Genomic DNA, 25,058 nt, shown 5'->3' with positions numbered 1-25,058 from the left:
GTGGACTCCAATATCAAGTTCACACGTGAGGATGCCAGAAACAACCATTTAGCCTTCTTGGACTGTGATGTTACGATTGGAGAGAACAGGTAGCTCCGGACAGGGGTTTACAGAAAACCAACTCACACTGACCAATATCTGCTCTTTGGCTCAAACCACCCCCTTGAACACAAGCTCGGTGTGATCAGCTTCAACACAGAGCCCTACAGGTGCCCACAACTGCAGAGGGAAGGGCTAAAGAACAACAACTTGTCCAGAAAGCCCTCACAGTATGTGGGTACCCACGATGGTCCCTGGACAAGTGCAGAAGTCCCAGAGAACAAAGAGACCAGATAGACAGGAGACGGAGACAAGAAGAAGAGGAGTGTCTCTCCCTTATTTAGCAGGAGTAGGGGAAAAACTACAGAGGATCTTCAAACGTGTGGCACGCCGGTTGAGAATCACTGTTCTAAATGACTGGGAATTGCTATAAGCAGGAACATTACCTACGTGTACATCAGCACAAGCAGCAGAGTTGCATGCTCTCAGTAGACCCTCATTTTGGCTGCAGGGAAATTGGCAATAATTTACACTAATTCCCAGTATGCATTTGGAGTTGCTCAGGACTTTGGCGAGCTGTGGAAAATGAGAGGGTTTGATACTTCTTCTGGGAAATCTATTCAATATCCTACTTTGGTAGCTAAACTATTGGAAGCCATTATGTTGCCATTGCAGTTAGCAATTATCATTCTTCTTATCATTGCTGCTCATTCTTAAGGTTCCGATCCTTTTTCAAAAGGAAATGCACTCGCAGATGCAGCTGCCTAAGAAGCAGCATTATTGTTGTTCTGGTTCAGTCTTTTGTACAAGGATTTTGATGACAGTTTCAAGAATATTAAAAATCATCCGTACAGGTGACTTTCAATATTAAGATAAGAGTGAATAAGGGTGCATTTTCTCTAAATATTGTGACATTGTTCAAACAGTGGAAGAAAAATGTTGATTTTGAAGTGAATGAGCTTAATCACCTTATAAGAAATGTGACTTGACAGCACGTTCTTTCAAACAAACCCAAACAACTTTTATTTTAAGCTGACACTTGCTCAGTGTCAGGATGAACACGTGTTGTGTGACAGCACGTTACACAATGCACACAGCATTCTGAGAGCTTTAATGACAAGTTTGAAAATACAACAGACTGAACTCGTGGGTCTTTGTAGATTTATGTCCTTCATAAACCTCCTTACATTTGCAAAATTAATACTCAGAGATGAACTTCAAACAAAGTGAAAGGCATCCTGCATTTTTTGCTGAAGGAAGGTGATGACCAGAGGTTCCACAAAGTGTTGCTGAGCTGTGCTCAGTGTACATTTCAGATAAGAAGTGGAAGCCATTAGTAGTTATAAATCAACTGGTATTTATCTGAGTACTGCATGGGGAGAGTACAATAACAGACTTTTCATTAAAACACTATTAGTTAAGACTTTAAAAAGGGCAATAAAAAGGGCTTGTCTCGGTTACGTCTGACTGCTTTTAGGCCTTTGCAGCAAAGGTAAATACAGCCATTTTTTTTTTTTTTTTTTTTTTTACTACTAAACATAATTTTGTGCTGTCTCATGGGGTTTTAAAAGAAGATTTAAAATGATTTTGTGAAATTGTTTTGATTAGATACTTGATAACTTTGCTGCCTTCAGTCCAAAAGTAATCATCCCAAACAGCAGTCAGGTTTAAGCTGGTCAATATCTCAGATATGAATACATATAGTACATGGTCATGGAAATTTACATTATGTGACATTTTAAATATATATCTAATTTGGTGCAGATCCCTCTCAAGATCTAGATGTGGTGGCTCAAAATCTGAATTTTATGGCGGTAGATTTATATTGGTGGAAAGATGATAAATGTAGCACAGTGGCTTAGTGGTTAGCAATGTTGCCTCACAAGAAGAAGGTCATGGGATCGATTTCCACTTGTGGAATTTCTGTGTTTAGTTTGTATGTTCTCCCCATGCTTGTGTGAGTTCCCTCCAGGTGCTCCGGCTTCCTTCCACATCCTTCCATCCAAAGACATGCAAGTTAGCTTAAGTTATTATATTGATTACCTTGTTGTGTTTGCTCTCCATGCAGGTGATTGCACACAAGTGGAGTGTGAGAAGACTGGTACATGTTCCAATCCTAAGCAAGAGTTTATCGAGCCGGCTGCAGCACCGTCTGTCATAGCTAACAACATAGCCGGTTCTGTTTGTTAACTTAACGTTAATAGACACTTCTTTACATTTGTTGTTTGTTGGGTTTGCACCCTGTTTTAAAAAAATGAGAGGCACAGACACTAAAGAAACCAGTCAGAGAGAGACAAATATATTTTATGCTCTGCGCAGAGGAGGAGAGCGGGCAGTAGCAGCTTGTAAGTGCTCAGCTCCAAAGCTCTCCTAAAATCCCCTCCTCTGGCTCAGCTTTTTATTTAGTTCACCAACATGAGAAAAAACAAACAAGGACAGTCAGGGAGAGGTTACACATGAGTCATGTCTGCATGAGGGAGATGGCAAAGCAAGGTAACAGCTGAAACCTTCCATTCCTGCGACATGAGCCTTGTGGCTCGTCAAAAACAGGATAAGGCACTTATGCAAAATGAAAAATAGTTTGCTCAATCATGAAGAATGCAGACAACAAGTCTTTTTTTTTAAAACCTCCTCTTCTCACAAAGAGGAAAAGTACACGTAGTCATAAAAGGAAATAAATGATAATATAAGCATGAACTATATAAAATAAATGATAATATAAGCATGAACTATATAAAATCCTTGACATAATCCTCCCTATTTATCGTTTATTTACATACGTTTGTCATGTCCAAAACACACTTCAATAGAAAATTTGTCCACTTTAACCACTTGTCTTATTACATTTTCAGCTAAAGCTTCATAGGCTAAGAGTGTGTTAACTCATCACGTCAACAGTTCAAGCTTAAACTGGAATTATGGGCTTTTCAATATCATCATAATTCTCAACACAGTCATTATAGTTTTCTCCACTAAGGTCTGACTGTTTCAATGCTTGATATTTTGGCATAGTTTGTTGGAAAGCCAAATTACATTGCACAAATATATCTGAAACCATTTTGCCAACCATTGTTTTGATACAAGGGATCACACAACCAGTGATGCCGGTAACGCGTTACTTAGTAACGCGTTACTCTAATCTGACCACTTTTTTTAGTAACGAGTAATCTAACGCGTTAATCTTTCCAAATCAGTAATCAGATTAAAGTTACTTCTCCATGTCACTGTGCGTTACTATTATTTTCCATTGTGGGTCGATAGCAGCATTAAACTTGGTCTGTGGGCAGGAGGTCGGGGTTCGACTGAACTGCCCACTTTAAGTGAGCTGTGAGCTTTTCATCCGCGTTTTTTTGCAGCTGCTCGACTCGTCGTCTCCTCTTAAAGCACGGTGATCAGCACACCTGCACTGAGCTTTACAAAGACATTTTTATACTTTTTTTCCTCCTTTATTTAGAGCTGAGCTGAGCCGCTCCGTATCTGGACGTTAAAACAGCTGATCCTCCGCGACGCGTCAACAACTAACACTATTTTCCACTCAAATGCACCTAAACTCTCTTTCTGAGGACCACATGATGTGAAAACACAATAAAACTTTCTTACCTGTAAATCTGGTCATGTTTTCTGCATAAATAAATGTTATCCATTCTTTGTGCTCAAACGCCAAAGTAGGGGCGAATCCAGATGGAATGGGGGCGTGGGGGAGGGATGTGCCCCCCTCACAACACCCCTAGATTAAAGGTCCAGTTTTAAAGCCTTTTTTTACTACAACTACTAATACTACTTAAAATAATATTAATTTCGACAAGTAAAATATTTAGAGAGAATATAAATGTTAGAAAAATGCTAGAATGAATTTAATAGTTACATTTATAAACAATGTAGGTTCGAAATTGCAAGTTTTACTGTTACAGTGCTGTCAACAGTTAAATATGAGGTCAAGAAAGAGGTCTTTATTTTACTTTTTATAAAACAAGTATTTATTTTCATTGAAGTCAAGAAAGGGTGACTATAAAGTAAGTTTTGGCAAAACAGGTATCATTGTAATGTTGAGGTGGCAGAGGGTTGTTGTCGGCAGCTGGGAAAAGTAACTGAAAAAGTAACTAGTAATCTAACTTAGTTACTTTTACAATTGAGTAATCAGTAAAGTAACTAAGTTACTTTTTCAAGGAGTAATCAGTAATCAGTAATTGGATTACTTTTTGAAAGTAACTGTGGCAACACTGCACACAACACATGCAAAGTCCAATCAGAATTAGGACTACAATAACTGGTGTCATTATTTTCAATAGTAACTGCCACCATGGTCCTGAAGTCAACCAGGACCAGGGATCCCACTGGCTCACGGCTAGGGTGTCTTTATGCATTGCATCACGAAGTTTATTCAGCTCTTCCAAGGCGTCCTGCACATCCACTGAATGAATGGAGTCTGGGATGAAAGTACAGCATGTTGTGTTCAGCAGAAAACAAACTCCTCCTTGTGAACCAGTAAGCAAGTCTAAAACCATGCGATTTTGCATCACCATGGTACGTAAAGCATCTATTTCAGTATTTTGAGCTGCTACTATTTTCTCAGTTACATTCATGAACAGACCCAATCAATAATTCAGAGTTTCAATCATTAATTAATTTTTTACCACTCCTATCCAGGGGAATAGTGAATGTGCTATTTTATCTCCTACAGACCACAACGTTTTGGTCCTCCGGTACATCCGAGCCCCACATGTGATCATGTGGCAACACATCTGGGTATATCAATCTCCTCCGTCTGGTGCTGCCATTCTTCTCTGTGGAGGTCCTTGGCACTACCACATATGTATGGTCAGTCACCTGGGTAGGTGCACACACACCACCCCAATTTGGTGGGAGACTCATGTACAGCCTGGAACCACAAAACCAATAGATGTCATCATACACCGGAGTACCATTTACAGGTGGTAGCAAAAACTTACTAACATAAGCACATGATTCATCCGTTCCCCATGGACAGGAGCCTGTATGATTACATCCACGTCAAATGCAATGAAAATAAGTATCATTCTCAAAATATATTTTGGTTAGGCTTAAATCATTTGATAAAACATAAGTTTGGGTACACAGATGTTTCCTAATTTTACCTACAGTTTTATTCCCTGTCCCGTAAAAGCAAATCGGGAATGGCCGTTGTGATGACAATTTAACATGTGATATTTTTGCATTTCCCTTCAGTCTAGTCAATGGAGCAGCACTTGGGCACGCTTGTACATCTTCTGTTGAAGTCCCTATCATAAAAGTGGTTGCATTGAGACAAGTGGTATTACGTCTTATCAGATTAACTGAGAACTGTTGTCCCTGAAATACAGTTTGATTATGCATCCGTATGATAAGACATTCTGTCACCCTAGCAGAGTACGGTTTAGCCGTCAGAGCTGGGTGTGTTGAGGATATACGCATATGTGAACAAACATAACAATTAGTAACATGTAATTCCATAGCCAATAAATGAACATATCTGTACCACGAATTACGATGGTATATATGAGGGTGTCCATCTGTCTCATTCACATTATGAATAAACCTCTTCTGACGTTGCTTCCGTTGTTCTCTGGCTCGGTCCACAGTGAGCTTCAATTCTTGGGTCAACCACCAGGCCAGGAATCCGAGGAGCACGAAACACACTAAGGTCACAGCACAACCGGCTGCCCTACCAACAGTCCGGCAAAGGCGGCGCTGAGCACGCCGCTCCAGGGTCTGCTGTAGTTCAGTCATGATTGCTAGGATACAGTGTTGTTAACCAACCTCACCTAATAGTGCAAGGATCTCCCTGCTTCACTGGCGTTGAGACAATCTATTGCTAATTAAATAGACTCCCTTTGTAGCCAGACTTCCCCTTACACTGTGGAGGCAGCCAACACACACTGTATCTTACAGTGACTTAGATGTATCCACGTTGATCTCTCCGCTGTCTTTACTGCAGTTGGTGTTGTTAACAGCACTTGGTATGGACCTTCCCAATGAGGACTGGACCAGTTCTTCCTCTTAATCACTCTGATGAACACCCAGTCTCCTGGTTGGACTACTGGAAGGCCGTCCTGTGGAAGATCAGAATTATTCGGCAGTAAATGTGTTTGAGTTATCTCTTTCTGTGTTAATGTCTTTTTCATAAAATCTGCTAATGTTTGTTCCTCATCTGCTGTTTTAGTATCCATGTCAAAAATTGGTAGACGATATGGTCGTCCATAAAGTATCTCAAATGGTGTTAAACCTGATGGTGTTGGTGTTATTCTCATATACAATTTTACTAGGTCCAAACATTCAATCCAGGTTCGTTTTGTCTCTTCCATACATTTCCTTAATCTTGTTTTTATTGTGCCATTTGTGCTTTCCACTAATCCTGCACTTTGTGGGTGGTAAGCACAATGATGTTTAAACTTAATTTCCATGTGTTCTGCTACTCTTTGTACAACTTCATTTACAAAATGTGTTCCATTATCACTGTACAATGTCTCTGGTATTCCATAATACGGAATAATTGTCTTACACAGTGCTTTTGCTACTGTTAAAGCATCTGCTTTTTGTGATGGAACGATTTCTACCCATTTTGACAAAGCATCAATTAATACTAGACAGTATTGATAAGGTCCACATCAATTTAGTTCAATAAAGTCCATATGAACAATTTGAAAAGGATACTGTGGTTTTGGGAATTGCCCTCTCCGGGGTCTTATATTTCCCTGTGGGTTGTGTTTCAATCAGGTAACACAGGCTTTACAAAAATTTTTTGAGTATAAATTAAATCCATAGGTAGTAAAGTGTTGGTCTACCATATGTACCATCCCCCCTGTCGACACGTGTCGCAATTGCAGCTGCTTTGAATAAGCTTTTGGGTAGGATGGTTTGTTATGTACACAATAAAGTCCTTTGGGGTTTGGGGTTGCCCCATTTTTCAACCACAGATTTTGTTCCTGTGTTGGTGCTTGTTTTTGCATATCCAGTAAAAGGTCAGAGTCTATTAATGGTTCATTGTCTGTCTGAGCTGTGTAAATAGAAGAAGTGCCATATCGACCAGCTGCTGCTTCTTTCGCTATTTTGTCTGCGAGACAGTTTCCTCTGGAGACAAAATCTGTGCCTCTGGTGTGGGCTGCGCATTTACATAATGCCAGGTGTGATGGTAATGTCACTGCTTCTAGCAGATTTGTGAGTAAGCCTGCATGTGTCACTGGTTTCATAGAGGTTATCATACCTCTTTGTTGCCATTGTTTTGCAAAGAACCAAATTGTTGAAAATGCATATTGACTATCGGTATAGACTGTCAGTTTCTGTCCTTTAGCCAAGATACAAGCTCTGGTTAATGCAATGAGTTCTGCAGCTTGGGCTGATTTAAAATGATCAATCTGTTTTGCTTCAATAACAGTATTTGGTAATTGAACAACAGCATAGCCTGTTAATGTCTGTCCTTTCTGATCTTTGAAACATGAGCCATCCACAAAGTAATGTAGTCCATCTGTAAATGGTTCGGCTGTTAAGTCTGGTCGAGGTAATTGTTTCTCTGTGTCTGCCAAGCAATCATGCGGTTCACCATCTGTCTCAGTAGGTAGGAGCGTGGCGGGATTCAAGGTGTTGCATCTTTCAATGGTAATGTGTGGCTGAGACAATAGCATTGCTGTATAAGCTATCTGTCTAGCAGGCGATAAGAATGTCATCTTTGTTTGCAGAAGTAACACACTGACTGTGTGTGGTACTTTAACAGTCAATGGGTGGAACAAAACAATGTCCGTTGTAATTTCCACTGCCATTGCTACTCCACATACTGCTTGGACACAGGGAGGTAGGCCCTGTGCCACTGGATCCAAACATTTGGAATAATAGCCAACTGGTTTATTTTTATTACCATGTTGTTGTAGCAAGACTGCACACATGAATCCCTGTTTTGTGTCCATCATGAGAGTGAATGGCTTTGCATAATTGGGCAGAGATAATACTGTGGAACTCACAAGTTCTTGTTTAAGAGCTGTAAACTGTTCTTCAGCTTCTTTATTCCACTGTATTTTGTCAGTCATAGCCATTGGTATAGAATGTATTAAATCCTGCAATTTCTGCACCTTCTCTGCATAACATGGAATCCAGGCTCTGCAATAATTACAGATACCTAAAAAAGTCATCATTTCCTTTTTTGTCGACGGTTTAGGCGCTTTGAGAATAGCGTGCTTTCGATCATCTTATATTCGTTTCCCCTCAGCTGATAAGATGTGGCCTAAATAAGTCACTTGTGGTTGCACGAACTGCAACTTTTGCTTTTTAATTTTACTTCCTGTTTCTGCCAAATGTTGCAAAAGCATCATGGTACATTTTGTACAGCTATCGTTTGTCTTTCCTGCCATCAAAATGTCATCTACATACACCAAGATTTGTGAATCTTCTGGTGGAGTAAATGAAGATAAGCAACAATTTATTGCTTGTGTAAAAATGGTCGGACTGTCAGCAAAACCTTGAGGGAGTCTTGTACGAGGTCTGTCCATAAAGTATCGTACCTTTTTATTTTTTTCAAAAACTATATGGATTTCATTCATATGTTTTTACGTCAGACATGCTTGAACCCTCGTGCGCATGCGTGAGTTTTTCCACGCCTGTCAGTGACGTCATTCGCCTGTGAGCACGCTTTGTGGAAGGAGTGGTCCCGCCCCCTCGTCGGATTTTCATTGTCTGGAAATGGCGGAATGAAAAGGACTTTTTTCCATCAGAATTTTTTCAGAAGCTGTTAGAGACTGGCACCTGGAAACCATTCGAAAAATTTATCTGGCTTTCAGTGAAAATTTTTTGGGCTTCACAGAGAATAAGGACTTTAACTACAGGTATAAGGACCCCTTTAAGGACGGTCGGTGCGCCGCGCTGCGAGCTGCGACGATGCGGCACAAACCACTGGATCATTTCTAAGCTGATGGCTCTGTGGATACGAGACCGTCGTGTGCTCTTTCTCTGGTTATCACAAGACCTGGACATCAGCCATTTTCCAGCAGATTTCACTTTTAACAAGAGATTTTGTCATGGAAAGCCGCGCGGAGGCTTCGCGCGTCACGACCGATTCGCTGATGAAGCGAGACAAAGGAACACCTCTGTTTCGGAGTGTTAGAGGACAAGTTGGGACATGCCTATCTCAGCTTTCAGTGCTTACCAGTCGAGTGAGTATAAAAGAACTTGTGGAGAGCTGGACATGTCCCAACTATATATATATATATATATATATATATATATTTTTTTTTTTTTTTGAAAAAGATCCACAGGTGTATATAATAAAGCAGCCACCTCATTGTGTATGCAGAACGGCATCACGCAGAAAAGAGTGATTTTGCAGAAATAAACAAACACAAAGTTTATAGTGGGATTATGGTGTGTGTGTTTAAGCCGCAGAAGAAATAAAGCCAGCGAGCCGCGGAGCCAGTGAGGAGCACAGAGGTGGGTCTCCAGGAACCTGTGGTTCAGTTCTAGGTGGTCTGGTGCAGAACAGGTGGACAGCAGCCTGGCGCACAGTGCACAATCGCGGGACTGTACTAGAGCATCTATTTTTGGACTGCATTTAAAAAAAATGTGACATCTTTAAATGCTGCTGTGAATCTGTGAATTGAAAACCCATATTTTAAAGGGACTAGGTGTAGGAGGGCTGGAGGTTTGGACCAAACTCATGTCTAAACGTGCGCCAACATTGCATTATCATGGCACTATCATGGCACTACGTGGCTTAGTGTGGCTGATGCGAGCCATTCAAGGCTGTAATGACAGGTTGGTCGTGGCTCACTAGAGGCTGCTATGTGGCACATGCGGGGTACAGAGAGGCACATAGTGGCACCTTCATAGTGGATACGTGATAGATGAAAACGTGGGTCATTCTTCGAATAATCACTGACACGCCCATGCGTGGCTCCTTATTCATCCTTCATTATTCGGTGGGACCCAGGCTTAAGATACTTTGTGAATAGCTTTTATGTTACCATGGGAAAATTTTAAGAAATGCCTTAGAATTCGAGGAATTCTAAGATGTTTCTTAGAATGGCATCACTAAGAGCTACTTTTAGCCTTAAGATGCTTTGTGAATTTGGGCCAAGGATTTTTTAGTCTACTGCAGGTCCTATGAGAGATGGTCGCTCATTCTTCTGCTTAAGTCTAAAATGAGCCCCCTCATTGACAACTGACTTCTGTGGATTTAGTGAAGAGTGGCGTCACCAAATGGGAGGAAGATGAAGGTATGCAAGCCCAACTAATCAGTCATTATAATTTTTATTATTGTTTAAACATAAAACATCCCTCCAGAGGTACATGCATCCTTTCCATTTTACCAGACACTTCTTCTGACGTTTTATCTTTATCGTCAACGACAGCAACTTTGAGGTTTTAAACTTGGCTAATGTGTAATTGTTCATCCTTTCACAGTGTTGTAATGCTGTACTGGACTGATTATCATCTATTTTATGTCTATTGAAAAGTTTAACCTAAAAACATCTAAAAAATACGCCTTAGGTTGAAAAACACCCAGTGATTCCCTTGAAATGCCCTCACACACATTTACAGGACTTATTTAAAGAAAATCGAATGAATGTGATCAGTTAAATGGCCATGCAAGGTCACACCACAACTATTTGCAATCTGTGGCATATGTGTACAGGTGTGTGACAGAGTTGTGTTAAGTTGATGACGTTATTTACACATGCTTACACGTGACGTTTATGTTGATTGCCTCAATTAGGTGAGGTAATGGTCTGAGTAATGATGTTGCATCTTTTGCCATCTGGCCCTGTGGATGCTCACTCTGCTCTGTTGTTTCTAAAATACACAGTGGGATGCCAGGGTGATCTGTCTGTGATTGTGAATGTTTGCATCTCATCTTGCAAATTATGCCTTGGTTTTTTTCTTTAAATAATTCATTTCAGAGCTGCATGAAGTCATTGTTGCAGTGATTCTGTTTTAATTGTTTTTTTGTTTTTTTAATTTCCTCATCTGTTGCTCTGGACATTATATATTCTCAAACATCTGGACCTGATGTGCCTGTAGTGTGCGTGTACTGTCACAGACTCATTGCAGTTCTTATCCAGTAAGTACAAGTAACTGCTTTTCTACGTACAAAAGCAAATCTTCTTGGTGCTCTGGCATTTTGCCATATTAGTAGCACTGACAGCAAACAACAAAACATGACACTTGGGGCCTGATTCAAGAACTTGGGGCAGCTTTGAAAGGAGGGGACTGACACTGGAGTCAGTATGTCAACAGCCACCACACACAGACGTGTCAGGAAATGGGCTACAAGTGTTGCATTCCTAGGATAAAGCCACTCCTGAACCAATGACATTGTCAGATGTGTTCATCCTGGGCTACGAAGAAAAAAAAAAGTTGTTCATTGATGTGTGGTCCAAAGTCCTCTTTTCAGATGAAAGCAAATTAGCTTGAATTTTACTTTAAAATATTCAGTTTCTGAAATAACTGAGAAAAACCCAATTCCAATGCAGTTGGGATATTGTGCAAAATGTAAATAAAATCAGAATACAATGATTTGCAAATTCTCTTCAACCTATATTCAACTGAATACACCATAACGACAAGATATTTAATGTTCAAACTGATAAACTTTATTGTTTTTGTGCAAATATTTGCTAATTTTGAAATGGATGCCTGCAAGATGTTTCAAAAAAGCTGGGACAGTGGTATGTTTACCACTGTGTTGCATCACCTTTCCTTCTAACAACACCCAGTTAGCGTTTCGGAACTGAGGACACTAATTGTTGAAGCTTTGTAGGTGGAATTCTTTTCCCATTCTTGCTTGATGTACAACTTCAGTTGTTCAAAGTCCGGGGTCTCCATTGTCGTATTTTGCACTTCATAATGCACCACATTTTCAATGGGCGACAGGTCTGGACTGCAAGCAGGCCAGTCTTGTACTCGCACTCTTTTACTATGAAGCCATGCTGTTGTAACACGTGCAGAATGTGGCTTGGCATTGTTTTGTTGAAATAAGCAGGGACATCCCTGAAAAAGACATTGTTTGGATGGCAGCATGTGTTGCTCCAAAACTTGGATGTACCTTTCAACACTGTTGGTGCCATCACAGATGTGTAAGTTGCCCATGCTGTGGTCACTAACACACCCCCATACCATTACAATAATGGCTTTTGAACTTTGCGCTGGTGACAATCTGGATGGCCTTTTTCCTCTTTTGTCCGGAGGACACGACGTCCATGATTTCCAAAAACAATTTGAAATGTGGACTCGTCAGACCACCGCACACTTTTCCACTTTGCGTCTGTCCATTTCAAATGAGCTCTGGACCAGAGAAGGCGGCGGCCTTTCTGGATGTTGCTGATGTATGGCTTTGCTTTGTATGGTAGAGTGTTAACTTGCATTTGTAGATGTAGTGACGAACTGTGTTAACTAACAATGGCTTTCTGAAGTGTTCTTGAGCCCATGCGGTAAGATCCTTTACACAATGATGTTGGTTTTTAATGCAGTGCTGCCTGAGGGATCGAAGGTCACGGGCATTCAATGTTGGTTTTCGGCCTTGCCGCTTACCTCTAGAAAGTTCTCCAGATTCTCTGCATCTTCTGGTTATGGACTGTAGATGATGGAATCCCTAAATTACTTGCAATTGAACATTGAGAGACATTGTTCTTAAAGTGTTGGACTTTTTTCACGCATTTGTTCACAAAGCGGTGATCCTCGCCCGATCTTTGCTTGTGAATGGCTGAGCCTTTTGGGGATGCTCCTTTTATACCCAATCATGACATTCACCTGTTTCCAATTAACCTGTTCGTTCACCTGTGGAATGTTCCAAACAGGTGTTCTTTGAGCATTCATCAACTTCTCCAGTCTTTTGTTGCCATTGCCCCAGCTTTTTTTAAATGTGCTGCAGGCATCCATTTCAAAATGAGCAAATATTTGCACAAAAATAAAAAACGTCTATCAGTTTGAACATTAAATATCTTGTCTTTGTGGTGTATTCAATTGAATATAGGTTGAAGAGGATTTGCAATTCATTGTATTCTGTTTTTATCTAGATTTCACACAACGTCCCAACTTCATTGGAATTGGGGTTGTATTTCACAATACTCTATAGGTGCAGTTGTATTGCTTTGGGCTGGTCTTTCAAGTGGTAAAACATATCAAGGATCCCATTTGCCCCTATGCCGCATTTGGGCTTCATCTCAAGTGACTGAGTGGGGGCACTTATGACCATGTTTGTAATTTTAATCACAAAAATAGTTTCCTACTATGAATTTGTCCATCTCTTTGCTGTGCATTTGTTCATAGAATTTTGCAAAGATCAGCCGATCTGTGTGGCAAGTATAATCCAAACGTGTGGGGTCACTTCTGACCCAGAGAACATCTATGAGATTTCTGACTTTATAGCTTCAGACAGTATTGTAATTTGCCAACTCTAATCATTATATTTTACTGTTTGAAAGGTAGCATGGCCAACAGACCTAGAATAGCAAGATTTACAGCTGCACAAGCATTGAGACTGATGATTGATACCTAGAATGAGGATGAAAAGAATGATGGACAAATATATTAGAGAGTGAAATAAATATGAAGAACCCTAAAAAATCATTTATATCGAGGTATTCCAATAGTACGTCAATGGCGTCACCAATAACTCCACTCGATCATATTAGTAACTAAAATAGCTTGATTGCTTGAGGGTTAAAATTGGCTGTTTATCTCCTTTTTTGAAATCACAATACATATTGTCTTCCCAGTTTAAGTGCAGTTTTCCACATCCTCTATGCCCTGACTTGTTACCTTTTTTGTCACAATACTTTTTTCTTCTTGTTCTAGTCTTTTGTGTGGTTTTGGATGCATTGCCAAATGCTTCTTTCATTTATTGTTGCCAATTCTGAGCATATTTCTGATCTCAAAGCCTTCATCATCAATAATACAAAAGATCAAATCTATTGGCAAAATGGGGCTTTCTGCCAAAGAGCAGATTCATCAGAGAAATCCATTGCTTCAGTGGATGTATAATTTTAAGCATGTACAACTTCATTAATACTGCACCAACAGTGTTTCTGTGTAGGCTCTCAGTTGTCCAGGTGGTTTCCATAGTAGAGAAGCTTGAGTCTTCGACTGGACTGGGTTGCTTGACGTGAGGACGTTTCGCTTCAAATCACAGAAGCTTCCTCAGCTAAAATTCTTGCTCTGGTAGTCTGACTTCTGTCTTGACTCTTGTAGAGAAGAATAAACCAGAAGCCAACAAAAGCTGGAGTTTTTTAACCTAACCAGACCCCTCCTACCGATAGGCCGACTGCTATAGGCTAGTGACTAAACAATAGCTCCCCTGATGGCTCCCTTGACGACTCTCCTGATGACGTGAATGACTCATTACCATGAACAAAAGACTGAAACTGCTTTGACCTGAGTACCCCATTGTAAACAGGGGACAAAGCGTGTCTGAGACCCACCCCCCGGTTGAGGCTGGGTTTCAACTGTTTTACAAAGAATGCTTCCTTGACACCTCTCTCAAACCATTTCTTCTCTCTGGCTAAGATTTTAACTTCCTTGTCCTCAAATGTGTGGTTAGCGTCTTTCAGGTGGAGATGAACTGCAGACTGAGGTCCACTGGCGACCTCTGTGCGGTGCTGGTATAGCCTCTTGTTTAAAGGTTGCTTAGTCTCACCTATGTAGTGTTCATTACAGTTTTCCTGACATCTGATTGGGACAAGTTAGGACATGCCCAGCTCTCCACAATTTCTCTGATACTTACTGGACTGGTAAGCACTGAAAGCCAAGATAGGCATGTCCCAACTTGTCCCATGACACACCGAAACAGAGGTGTTCTTTGTCTCGCTCAAACAGTGAATCAGTCGTTACGCACGAAGCCTCCGCGCGGCTTTCCATGACAAAATCTCTTGTTAAAAGTGAAATCTGCTGGAAAATGGCTGATGTCCAGCTTGTGATAACCAGAGAAAGTGCACATGACAGTCTCATATCCACAGAGCCATCAGCTTAGAAATGATCTGGCGTTTTCTGCCTCGTCATCGCAGCTCGGAGCGCGGCGCGCTGAGCGTCCTTAAAGCCATCCTTAAAGCTGTAGTAACAGTCCTTATTCCCTGTGAAGCCCGTAAAATTTTCACCGAAAGCCAGATAATTTTTTCAAATGGTTTCCAGGTGCCTGTCTCTAACAGTTTCTGAAAAAATTCTGATGGAAAAAAAGTCCAAATCATTCCGCCATTTCCAGCCAATGAAAATCCGACGAGGGGGCGGGACCACTCCTTCCACAAGGCATGCTCACAGGTGAATGACGCCACCGACAGGCGTGGAACGACTCAAGTATGCGCACGAGGGTTCAAGCTTGTCTGACGTAAAAACATATGAATGAAATCCATATAGTTTTTGAAAAAAAATAAAAAGGTACGATACTTATTGTATCACTTCCTGTTCCGGAGCACAGCGGTGTTTTGCTGTATCTGTTAATTTTGGCTCTCTGTTGGGACTGTTTACACAGAGACTGCTACCTGCTGCTTTGGACTTTGAACTAATAGTCTTTTTCAAGACTTTTTTACTTTTTTACCTTTTTATTTTTTTTTTTTTTTTTTTACTTTTTTACTTGACTCTACTGGTGTTTGGCTCTCACTGCGGTATTGTATCACTTCTTGTTCCGGAGCACAGCGGTGTTTTTCTGTATCTGTTAGCTGTTTGATCTGCGCAGTTAGATTGATCTAGTTATCTAGATTACGATTTGTTTCCCAGTGTAATCTTTACGTGCCTTAACTAAAGCACTCCTTCTGCTGAATCACCTCTAAATTATTTACACATTATTCGCTTTGCGTGTTTTTAGGAATCCGCTAGCTTAGCGTAGCTACTAGCTCTTAGCCGATTTAGCATGGCGGCTTCTCCTGTCTCTCCCGCACTTTTCTGCTCTGGGTGTGAAATGTTTAGTTATTCCTCGGCCTCCTTTAGCAGTAATGGTACTTGTAATAAGTGTAGCTTATTCGTAGCTTTGGAGGCCAGGCTGGGCGAATTGGAGACTCGGCTCCGCACCGTGGAAAATTCTACAGCTAGCAAGGCCCCTGTAGTCGGTGCGGACCAAGGTAGCTTAGCCGCCGTTAGTTCCCCCCTGGCAGATCCCGAGCAGCCGGGAAAGCAGGCCGACTGGGTGACTGTGAGGAGGAAGCGTAGCCCTAAACAGAAGCCCCGTGTACACCGCCAACCCGTTCACATCTTTAACCGTTTTTCCCCACTCGACGATACACCCGCCGAGGATCAAACTCTGGTTATTGGCGACTCTGTTTTGAGAAATGTGAAGTTAGCGACACCAGCAACCATAGTCAATTGTCTTCCGGGGGCCAGAGCAGGCGACATTGAAGGAAATTTGAAACTGCTGGCTAAGGCTAAGCGTAAATTTGGTAAGATTGTAATTCACGTCGGCAGTAATGACACCCGGTTACGCCAATCGGAGGTCACTAAAATTAACATTGAATCGGTGTGTAACTTTGCAAAAACAATGTCGGACTCTGTAGTTTTCTCTGGGCCCCTCCCCAATCAGACCGGGAGTGACATGTTTAGCCGCATGTTCTCCTTGAATTGCTGGCTGTCTGAGTGGTGTCCAAAAATGAGGTGGGCTTCATAGATAATTGGCAAAGCTTCTGGGGAAAACCTGGTCTTGTTAGGAGAGACGGCAGCCATCCCACTTTGGATGGAGCAGCTCTCATTTCTAGAAATCTGGCCAATTTTCTTAAATCCTCCAAACCGTGACTATCCAGGGTTGGGACCAGGAAGCAGAGTTGTAGTCTTACACACCTCTCTGCAGCTTCTCTCCCCCTGCCATCCCCTCATTACCCCATCCCCGTAGAGACGGTGCCTGCTCCCAGACTACCACTAACCAGCAAAAATCTATTTAAGCATAAAAATTCAAAAAGAAAAAATAATATAGCACCTTCAACTGCACCACAGACTAAAACAGTTAAATGTGGTCTATTAAACATTAGGTCTCTCTCTTCTAAGTCCCTGTTGGTAAATGATATAATAATTGATCAACATATTGATTTATTCTGCCTAACAGAAACCTGGTTACAGCAGGATGAATATGTTAGTTTAAATGAGTCAACACCCCCGAGTCACACTAACTGTCAGAATGCTCGTAGCACGGGCCGGGGTGGAGGATTAGCAGCAATCTTCCATTCCAGCTTATTAATTAATCCAAAACCCAGACAGAGCTTTAATTCATTTGAAAGCTTGTCTCTTAGTCTTGTCCATCCAAATTGGAAGTCCCAAAAACCAGTTTTATTTGTTATTATCTATCGTCCACCTGGTCGTTACTGTGAGTTTCTCTGTGAATTTTCAGACCTTTTGTCTGACTTAGTGCTTAGCTCAGATAAGATAATTATAGTGGGCGATTTTAACATCCACACAGATGTTGAGAATGACAGCCTCAACACTGCATTTAATCTATTATTAGACTCTATTGGCTTTGCTCAAAAAGTAAATGAGTCCACCCACCACTTTAATCATATCTTAGATCTTGTTCTGACTTATGGTATGGAAATAGAAGACTTAACAGTATTCCCTGATAACTCCCTTCTGTCTGATCATTTCTTAATAACATTTACATTTACTCTGATGGACTACCCAGCAGTGGGGAATAAGTTTCATTACACTAGAAGTCTTTCAGAAAGCGCTGTAACTAGGTTTAAGGATATGATTCCTTCTTTATGTTCTCTAATGCCATATACCAACACAGTGCAGAGTAGCTACCTAAACTCTGTAAGGGAGATAGAGTATCTCGTCAATAGTTTTACATCCTCATTGAAGACAACTTTGGATGCTGTAGCTCCTCTGAAAAAGAGAGCTTTAAATCAGAAGTGTCTGACTCCGTGGTATAACTCACAAACTCGTAGCTTAAAGCAGATAACCCGTAAGTTGGAGAGGAAATGGCGTCTCACTAATTTAGAAGATCTTCACTTAGCCTGGAAAAAAGAGTCTGTTGCTCTATAAAAAAGCCCTTCGTAAAGCTAGGACATCTTTCTACTCATCACTAATTGAAGAAAATAAGAACAACCCCAGGTTTCTTTTCAGCACTGTAGCCAGGCTGACAAAGAGTCAGAGCTCTATTGAGCTGAGTATTCCATTAACTTTAACTAGTAATGACTTCATGACTTTCTTTGCTAACAAAATTTTAACTATTAGAGAAAAAATTACTCATAACCATCCCAAAGACGTATCGTTATCTTTGGCTGCTTTCAGTGATGCCGGTATTTGGTTAGACTCTTTCTCTCCGATTGTTCTGTCTGAGTTATTCTCATTAGTTACTTCATCCAAACCATCAACATGTTTATTAGACCCCATTCCTACCAGGCTGCTCAAGGAAGCCCTACCATTATTTAATGCTTCGATCTTAAATATGATCAATCTATCTTTGTTAGTTGGCTATGTACCACAGGCTTTTAAGGTGGCAGTAATTAAAACCATTACTTAAAAAGCCATCACTTGACCCAGCTATCTTAGCTAATTATAGGCCAATCTCCAACCTTCCTTTTCTCTCAAAAATTCTTGAAAGGGTAGTTGTAAAACAGCTAACTGATCATCTGCAGAGGAATGGTCTATTTGAAGAGTTTCAGTCAGGTTTTAGAATTCATCATAGTACAGAAACAGCATTAGTGAAGGTTACAAATGATCTTCTTATGGCCTCGGACAGTGGACTCATCTCTGTGCTTGTTCTGTTAGATCTCAGTGCTGCTTTTGATACTGTTGACCATAAAATTTTATTACAGAGATTAGAGCATGCCATAGGTATTAAAGGCACTGCGCTGCGGTGGTTTGAATCATATTTGTCTAATAGATTACAATTTGTTCATGTAAATGGGGAATCTTCTTCACAGACTAAAGTTAATTATGGAGTTCCACAAGGTTCTGTGCTAGGACCAATTTTATTCACTTTATACATGCTTCCCTTAGGCAGTATTATTAGACGGTATTGCTTAAATTTTCATTGTTACGCAGATGATACCCAGCTTTATCTATCCATGAAGCCAGAGGACACACACCAATTAGCTAAACTGCAGGATTGTCTTACAGACATAAAGACATGGATGACCTCTAATTTCCTGCTTTTAAACTCAGATAAAACTGAAGTTATTGTACTTGGCCCCACAAATCTTAGAAACATGGTGTCTAACCAGATCCTTACTCTGGATGGCATTACCCTGACCTCTAGTAATACTGTGAGAAATCTTGGAGTCATTTTTGATCAGGATATGTCATTCAAAGTGCATATTAAACAAATATGTAGGACTGCTTTTTTGCATTTACGCAATATCTCTAAAATCAGAAAGGTCTTGTCTCAGAGTGATGCTGAAAAACTAATTCATGCATTTATTTCCTCTAGGCTGGACTATTGTAATTCATTATTATCAGGTTGTCCTAAAAGTTCCCTAAAAAGCCTTCAGTTAATTCAAAATGCTGCAGCTAGAGTACTGACGGGGACTAGAAGGAGAGAGCATATCTCTCTTCCATATTGGCTTCCTTCCCACTGTAGCCAAGTGCTTGCTCACAGGGGGTCGTTTTGACCGTTGGGGTTTTACATAATTATTGTATGGCCTTGCCTTACAATATAAAGCGCCTTGGGGCAACTGTTTGTTGTGATTTGGCGCTATATAAAAAAAATTGATTGATTGATTGATACTTTATTGACAGACCTCGTATAATTGTCCAGGTCTTGGTTAAATAAAGGTAAAAGTAAAAAAAAGTAAAATAAATAAATAAATAAACTAATGAAAGAAAAATGAAGTGGACATTGACCTCGACAGTATAAACAATCAAAATGAAACATTGACGATGACATGACCAACAGTGTGTATGACATCAAGCACAGCCAGCCTTGTTCTCATGTCTGCAATACTTGCAGGTCTGGGATTTGTTTGTCTTGACAACAGGTGAAAGACATTGTCTTCACAACGTGTGTGCACACGCAGGCCACCCACAAACACTTGAAACATGCGCAAATAGTTAAAGTAGTTGATAAAACATTCTTACCGCTATTGTTTTTGTATGACAACATTGCTGTTCTTCCACACATGGAGGAGTCATCAGCAATACAAGGATGTTAAGGTCAGCTCGTCGGAGCTTAACCTCTTAATCCCTAGAGTCCCCAAATTTGGGGACTTGCCCTGTTTTGGAACATTTGAACACTCATAACTAACTTATGCTGACACCAACATACATTTATTATACATCAAAATGTCAAACGAAGTCTCCTCTACAAAAGTATCCACTTCAATCACATATCAACTAACCACAGCTGAAACGCCAAGCAAATGACAAATCGGAATTCATTTTTTGGGAAAAAAAACTCATTTACTCCTACCAAGTATTATTTACTTTCATTTTCTTGCATCCTCAACATCCCCAGGACCTGTCTTTTAGCTGATCCAAACTTTTGCATTTTTGACCTTATACAAGATGAGAAATAAATCATATTGTATGGGTATGTGATTTTGGTGAAATAGGCTCTAGGGCTTAAGGGGTTAAGTTATTGATCTGTTCAGATATCATCAATGCTAATGCAATATGTCGGACTTGGGAGGTTGGACGAAGTTGGATAACATTCAAATGGAATGCTGATGTTACGGGAACTACGAAAATGATAAGGAACCATCAAGATAGAAAGCAAAATTAAATACAGATGAATTGAGGTTGTCATTGTGATGTGTTCACATTTTTCAACGGTTTGAAAATTCTGACAAAGCGCGAGCTGCAGGAATGATGCTGGATGATGGTTAAACAATGCTTCAGAAAGTCAAAGTAAGTCCAGATTTCTTGCTTCGTTTGGGCTTCGTTGTCCTCCATTAGTGCTGTGACTGGGGCTTTAGATGAATCCTTTGTTCAACAATTCCTGGATATGGTTTTTACCTCTTCATACAGTGGTTGAGGTATGGCAGTATACAAGTGCTGGCTTATTTCAATATCATGCAAGATTCTCACCAGTCCATCAGGCATTCTCATTGCTTTTCCACACAGTCATTTTCCCTTTCCATGGTCAGTATTTATATTTTATGGGGTTGTGTTGTTTTGTTTTGTTATTATCTTGGCAATATGAAGTTTTGCAAGATATGTTGCTCAGTATGTATGTTGTTTTTTTTGTCTGTAATCATTACATTTTTCACATTTAACTCACTCTGCAGCACACAATTTACATCACAAACTCTGGCAACTGCACATATAGCAGCCCTAGCAACATAGCTTTCAGAACACAAAAGGATCAAAGTCAAAGTTCAAGGTCACAGGAACGTCAAACACTAAATTCAATAAAACAACTTCCTGGCTGTAATTTCTGATGATTTGCCTCCAAATATGGCATGAATATAGTGACTGGTTTTGCCTCTAAGCCATTCCATGGGATAACCAATCGACCATGATCTTCAGGGTTTCGCTTGAGGTCAAAGGTGACCTAAATTAGGTCAAATTTCAGATTACAGTAAACCATGCTGTGTAATACACCAAATAGAAGGGCTTGATGAGAGGATGCGGGGCCAGACAGCCAGGTCAGAGCGCACACAGCACGGGGAGGAAACTCCCAGCTGCTGACCTGAGACGCAAATGATGGCTCAGTGCATAAGGATGTGTCACAGTGCAAACATAGAGACCACAGCAAGGACAGGTATATTATTAAGTACTACACTACCTACACACACAATTACATAACAAATAACTAAAAAAATAATGATCACTAACAGAGAGAGACATGTTGGTGTGAGAGCTGAACTGACAGGGGCGTGTCCGCCGACAGCAGCTGCTGTTGAGATCTCTGATTCTGGACATCCCAGCTGGGGAACACTTAGCATGTTTTGAAGGACATGAACTTAAAACTGTCCACTGTGATGGGAGTGTGTCTGCTTGCTGTCCTCACATGGACATATATCACTGTTGCGACAGGCTGCATTGACAGGACACGCATGTGGGGCCGGACACGTGCGTGGGGCTGGCTGGAAACACCGGGCCAGCAGATGTGGACATGATAAGAGGAAACTGCTTCATTCATGTCATTCTATGACTCTCTGTGACCATGTGTCATCTACAGAGGAACAGACGGTTCATACTTGTATCGTTTGCTCGATAAGAAGGATTCAACACATTGCGGTATTTTTTATGGTGTGTGGTTTTATTTTTTATTTTTAATATCTTGTTGATTTACGCAGCTTTTATAGGACAGCGATGGTAGAACAGTGGTAAAGTTTCTGGCTGGCAATCAGAGCTTTAGTAAATTGCAGGTTCAAATCCCATGGGTGGCATGTATTTATTATCCACAGCAGCTGCACAATGTGGTTACACATGCTCCAGTTACTCACACTGTGTTCCCACTGTGATGGGGTTGTGCACACTCGTGCACGAAACTATCGCAGCGGGATCATTCATGCCTGTCTGACATGTCCCTCCCGACGTCGGCTCAAAGTTTTCTTGGTTCGCTCATACGAGCTGTTTCACCATGACTGGCCCTGATTTGTACTTAATTTTACTATGTGTGAAGGGGCCCTTAACAATTGTTTTTAGGTTTAAGCTTTGTTCCAAATTCCCAAATCAAGCTCTGTTGTATTCCATAGGAAACATTATAGCTGGCAGAGGAGATGTCTCAGGAAGATAGGAGCTGGACTACCAAAATGAACACATGGATTCAAATAATAGTCATGCTACCTGCATTCTTGGACAAGAGGCTTTATCTGTATTGGCCCAGTCCATGCACCTGCACATGGGTAAGAGCTTTCCCTGGGGAAGTAACCTGTTCCATCTGGGAGGAGTTCTCGATTCATGTGCTTCATGCATGAACGGGTCTCACTGTTTAAGTGGCTATTCTGCACTTTGTTGTTTTCCTATTTTTCTCCATTACATCCTGCAATTTAAATTGATTTTTTTTTTTAATCTTATGGACCTACACTAAATAGTCCAAATTGGTGAAGTGAAAAAAATTGCCATTTGATATTTCTCAGGTTCAGGTTAGTGATTGTCGTTTTTCACTTACCCGGTGAGGCGGGGAGGGGAGGTGAGCCCCGAGCGGGCTCTCGCTTCTGGCGTCAAGTGCCCGGCCCACAACGGTCATGACCCGTTCCGGGGACAGTGGCACGTGGGGAGTTTGACTGGGGCAGTACACCTGTCAAACGGTAAGACAAGTGTCCTAAGGCAAGCTCAGGGAGGACAGAAACCTCCCATGGAGCAGAAGGGCAAAAACTTGCTTGATCTTGATTTTCAGTATGAATACAGACTGTGAAAGTGGAGCCTCACGATCCTTCTGACATTTTGGGTTTTAAGCAGGAGGTGTGTCAGAAAAGTTACCACAGGGATAACTGGCTTGTGGCGTCCAAGCGTTCATAGCGACATCGCTTTTTGATCCTTCGATGTCGGGTCTTCCTATTATTGTGAAGCAGAATACACCAAGCATTGGATTGTTCACCCACTAATAGGGAAAGTGAGCTGAGATTAGACCGTCGTGAGACAGGTTAGTTTTACCCTACTGATGATGTGTTGTTTCAATAGTAATTCTGCTCAGTACAAGAGGAACCGCAGATTGAGACGTTTGGTGTATGTTCATGGCTGAGGAGCCAATGGTGCGAAGCTACCATCTGTGGGATTATGACTGAACGCCTCTAAGTCAGAATCCTGCCTAGATGAAGCTCTCTCTCTCTCTCTCTCTCTCTCTCTCTCTCTCTCTCTCTCTCTCTCTCTCTCTCTCTATATATATATATATATATATATATGTATACACGAGGTCTATTAGAAAAGTATCCGACCTTATTATTTTTTTCAAAAATCATATGGATTTGAATCACGTGTGAGTACATTAGACATGCTTGAACCCTCGTGGGCATGCGAGAGTTTTTACATGCCTGTCGGTTACGTCATTCGCCTGTGGGCAGTCTTTGAGTGAGGAGTGGCCCACCCTCTCGTCGATTTTTCATTGTTTAGGAATGGCTCAGAGACTGCTGTTTTGTTTGATAACATTTTTTTCAAAAGCTGTAAGGCACAACTGAGTGGACACCATTTGATAAATTCAGCTGGTTTTCAGTAAAAATTTTAACGGCTAATGAGAGATTTTGGTCTGGTAGTGTCGCTTTAAGGATGGCCCACAGCGCCTGACGGCGATCTGCGCTTCGAGGCGGCAGCGTCTCGCCGTTTCAAGTTGAAAACTTCCACATTTCAGGCTCTATTGACCCAGGAAGTCGTCAGAGAACAGAGAACTTTCAGAAGAAGTCGGCATGTGGAGTTTATTCGGACATTCCATTGTTAACGGACATTTTGTAATGAAAGAACATGCGGGCAGAGTCGCAAGTCGGGCCGGACCCGACCGCGGGGGGTCGCGACACGAAAAACACCTCCGTTGGAAACCTTAACGGACAAGTTGGAACATGCCCAAGCTGTTAAACAATTTCTCAGTTACTCACTTGTTGAAAGCCATCAAAAGCCGCCTGAATTTTACAAATGGTTTTCAACACGGAGGTGTTTTTCCTGTCGCGGCGCACACAGATTCGCTGAGTCGTCACGGAAACGACTCTGTGAATTTGCGCGCACGTCTTTCATTACAAAATGTCCTTAAACAGTGGAATGTCCGCATAAAGTCCTCATGCCGGCCTCTTCTGAATCTTCTCTGTTCTCTCACGATGTCCTGGGTGAATTAAGCCTTAAATTAGGATGTTTTCAGGTCGAAACAGGCCGACGACGGCGCCTGGAAGCGGTGCGCGACGTCCCGCTCCGTGGGAAGTCCTTACAGCGACAGAAACACTCCATAATCTCTCATCAACCGTTAAACCTTTCACCGAAAACCAGCTAAATTTCTCGAATAGTGTCCACTCGGATATTCCTCACAGGTCCAGAAAAAATTTTGATAAAGCAACGCGCGCCGTCTCGAGCAGCGTGTGAAACAAAGGAATTCAGCCGAGAGGGCGGGACCACATCTCATTCAAGGCCTGCCCACAGGGAAATGACGTCACCGACGCATGAAAAAACTCACGCATGCGCACGAGGGTTCAAGCATGATTGATGTAATCGCACGTCATTCAAATCCATATAGTTAAAAAAAA

The sequence above is a fragment of the Thalassophryne amazonica genome, chromosome 11 (assembly GCF_902500255.1).
Source record: "Thalassophryne amazonica chromosome 11, fThaAma1.1, whole genome shotgun sequence".
NCBI classification, from domain to species: domain Eukaryota; kingdom Metazoa; phylum Chordata; class Actinopteri; order Batrachoidiformes; family Batrachoididae; genus Thalassophryne; species Thalassophryne amazonica.
This window is presented reverse-complemented; position numbering follows the sequence as displayed.